We start from the raw sequence: 3,906 nt of genomic DNA, 5'->3' as shown, positions 1-3,906 counted from the left end.
CTATCTATCTATCTATCTATCTATCTATCTATCTATCTATCTATCTATATTTTCTAATGTGTATTGTGTATTTTAATCTTGCCCCCTGTAAAGCACTTCTTTGAATGGCCTTGTGTCTAGATTGTGCTATAGAAATAAACCTGCCATGCCTTGCCTTACTAAAGTGTAGGCCTATGTATTTTATTTTTGTAAGGTATACAGAACTCGACGTAACACCCTCGTCTGGATGTCGTCAGAGCTCGCCGACGGGGCAGGCTCGAGTTGGGAGCCAGCCCCCTTGTTAAGTAGCAGATCGTGTGGAGTTTTCTTCCCACTTGGAAAGAGGCTCGCGTGGACGATTCTCCGTGACTTCAACTACACACACCGGACCACCTCACTCTCCCTTCCCTCAGGTTGGACGTCTAACAACAACTTTTTTATTATTTTATTTTTTCAATATTTTTTTTATTTTGAACTAAAAACAAACAAAGAAATTCTCCACTATAGGTCCGTCCTGCATGATTTTAGCAGCTTGTGCAGTTTCGAGTTGATTTATTTATTTGAGCTTTTTAAAACGATAATTTGACACGTGCATTATATAATCTCTTGCAACATTCAAAGGCTTGGTTGGTTTAAACACTTATTTCAGCTGCAATCCGTCTTTTAATCGGGATATTTTGGTGAAACGTGTGGAACATCTCCTCCGCGATTTGAAGTCAATTATCTCAGCTCCAAGCGATACTTTGACATGTAGATTATACGTTGGGCTTTCATCTATCAAGGCTTTGTCATTTCTACACTGTATTAACTTTACTGTTGCAGCTTTTACGGCCATCTTTTAATTCTTGGATATTGTGTGAACACTTTTGGACTATCCTCTCTATCTCTATCTTTTGGCACCGTGCTGGCTGGCTGTGCGTAATTGCGCACGTCGCCAGGATTTTTACGATCGGTTTATTCTGACCTGTATGGGAATACGTTCTGTCTGTTGGAGTGGGTTTATCTCTTATCTTATATCACCAGCAGCACAGATATAAGATAGTGAATGTCATGCTTTTGTCGGTTAAATTATTTAAGTTTCCGAGTGTGTGTGTGTGTGTGTGTGTGTGTGTGTGTGTGTGTGTGTGTGTGTGTGTGTGTGTGTGTGTTAAAAGTGCACCAGAATTGAAGCCACATTAGGTCAAAAGGAATTCTGGAATAAGCAGAGTAGCTGACAGTGATTTGCCTTTTTCAGCGCGCGTATTCTAACAGGTTCCACATTGGTTCAAGTATTCTTAATTGGTTGTTTAAAGCTGTTAACATGTGGATTTTTTGGGGCATTTTTCTCCATCCATACATATAACGTAATTATTTGTTGCTTTCTGTGGAACATACAGCTCCGGAAAAAAATGAAGAGACCACTCCAAATGTTCAGTGTCTCTTGTTTTACTCTTTAGAGGCATCTGTTGGAGTACAATGAACATTTTTGCTTTTGCTCCATTAAACTATCGACAATATTTCTAACAAATTCCGTGGAAAAAAAGTGTCATTTAGAGCATTTTCCATTAAGTTACGTAGAGATGAAGATTTAAGAAAAATCCAGACTGGTCTCTTAATTTTTTTTTCCAGGGCTGTGTCTTGAAAGCGTGTCAGGGTTAAGGATGGGTTGGATTTATGACCCTTTTTTTTTTTCTTTTTTTTTTCTAACATTCCTGCCCTGAAGGCTGCAGTCTTAATGCTGTTTTCTTTAAGGATCTAATTGCTGCTAAATGTAGATTTAAATGATAGTAAATGATGATGGATTAATGGATGGATTCAGGTTCACTGTCAGTCCGGAGAAATGCATTAAGGTCTCGTGAAGCCCTTAGGCAGCTGTGGAGCTACACTGTAAAAAAAAAATTAAAAGTCAGGAAAATCAAGGCAACTTAATTTTTTTTTGTTTTGAGGTTATAACTGTTAAGTTTTAAGGGAAACTGCCTTAATTTGAGCCAACTAATGATCTTTTCTTGAGATAATTTATCATTCATTTGTAATGTAACTTTAAGTTTTGAGGTCTACATACTAAGAATTCCAAAGTGTTAAAAGTTGTGCCACTTTATTGAATTTTTTTTTGTTCAGAAAGTTTTCCATAAAGTTTTTAACACTGTTTAATGTTTGAATCAATATTTTGGCCGAGTTGGTTTTGTTTGATATATGTGTGACAGAGAACTAGTTGGCACGAAAAATTTAAATTCTTAGTATGTACTGTAGAACTCAATAGTTTAAGTTTTTATATATGAAAAATGCATTCTTATTATATACCGGTATGTGAAATCAAAAGATAATTAGTTGTAGTTTTCAAATGTATGGCAATTTTCCATCAAACTTAAGAGTTTTAATTTTTGGACTCAAAACTCAAAAATTTTGTGCAGACAGTTTTGAACTTAGTTTGTAACTTTTTACATTTTTTTACAGTGTATCTGCTGTGGTAAACTTGTCTTCAGAGATCCATGATTACAACATTTTGATTTTGTGAGAATTTGGCTTTTGTCTGGTGTCGAACCGTGCCGTCATGATGTCACATGTTTGCCACTTTATCAATTGTTGAAAATGTTGATTCCAATGTTGTACAGTGTAAAAAGTTGTCTGAACATCTTTGCACAAAAAAGAATTCAAAGTTGGCAATTTTTTTACTTTTTGGAAGTCAAGTTTATTACATTACATCAGGAATGATAAGTTATCTCAACAAAAGATAATTAGTTGGCTCAGATGTAGACAGTTTCCCTTCAAACCTAACCTGGCGTTCCAATCCCCATACTTCCCTATATTTAGTATGCCAGAAAAAGATTTAGGATGTCCCAATACATACAAGTCAATTGTAGTATGCTGAAAATACATAAAAGTCCAACTAACTCCACTAGCATTTTGGAGTATTCGTCTTTATTCTTGACATTTCTCGACATAATGAAAAAAAAATCTTCCTTATCTGATTTTCCTTTCTCTCCTGTCTGTGGCCCTAAAACTCTTCTGTACTTTAGTATGTAGTGTAGTAAAAAGAAAGAGTATGTGATTTGGAACGCAGGGTAAGAGTGTAAACTCAAGAGAGTTGACTTGAACATTTTAGTTTTCCCTACTACTCTCTTTTTACAGTGTATTGATCTTCCATCATTGCGGAAAACTCATCTGTTTAGAGTGAATCTTGGCCCATAAAAATGTATGAATTGTCACATGTACTTGCATGATTCTTTGCAATGCTTTGGGTTGTGTCCAGTCCACAACTCAAAACTCAAAACTCTCCCTTGAAATGTTCCCAGTTAGAGTGTGGAGGTTCAAAAGGTCTAGATAAGTTTTCTCAACAGAAGATGCTTATTTGACAGTTAACAATTTTAATTCTGTCTGAAAAAAAAAGAGTTGTCAGTTACACAAAACTGTTATTGTTTGAAAATCTTACTATATAGAACTCAAAACTTGCAGTTCCATTAACATATGAATGATAAATTATCTCAACAAAAGATTATAAACGGCTCATATATGGGCAAGTTTTCCCTTAGAACTTACGAAAAACTCAAAAAATCTAGTGAAGATAGACAGCTGTGTTGAATTTTTTTCTAGTTTTTCTAACTGTCATTTTTTTTTCAGTGTAGATGTTAAAAGGTAGATGTGTGAGTTTGTGTGTCTGCGTGTGTGTGTATGTATGTGTGAGTGTGTGTATGAGTGTGTTTGTGTGAGTGTGTGTATGTGTGTGTGTATGTGTGTGTGTGTGTGTGTATGAGTGTGTATGTCTCTGTACATGTCTATGGGAGGGTTATTGGATTCTTTTAATTTTCTTCTCTTGATTTTATTTGCTGTTTTTTCTTTTTCTCTGTTGTTGTTTCTAATCTCTGTAAAACACTTTGAGCTTCTCCTCAGTGTGAAAAGAAAGCGCGATACAAATACAAAATAATTTGTTAAAGAAACGCTCCTAGCATT

The 3,906-nt window shown here is 35.4% G+C and overlaps 1 protein-coding gene across 4 annotated transcripts in view; it reads left to right on the top strand.

Moving 5' to 3' along the window:
- The first annotated feature begins 320 nt into the window (after nt 1-320).
- col12a1b (collagen, type XII, alpha 1b) overlaps nt 321-3,906 on the top strand; it is a 184,809-nt gene continuing 181,223 nt past the window's right edge. For all 4 annotated transcript variants that reach the window (XM_080048160.1, XM_080048159.1, XM_080048158.1 and 1 more), the window contains exon 1: nt 321-392. The gene's annotated coding sequence lies outside the window, so the exon portion shown is untranslated. The remainder of the gene's footprint in view (nt 393-3,906) is intronic.

The sequence above is a fragment of the Ammodytes marinus genome (genome assembly GCF_949987685.1).
Source record: "Ammodytes marinus genome assembly, chromosome: 19".
In the NCBI taxonomy this organism is placed as follows: Eukaryota; Metazoa; Chordata; class Actinopteri; order Uranoscopiformes; family Ammodytidae; genus Ammodytes; species Ammodytes marinus.
The sequence above is the reverse complement of the archived record's forward strand: the minus strand, read 5'-3'. Positions and strand labels throughout refer to the sequence as shown.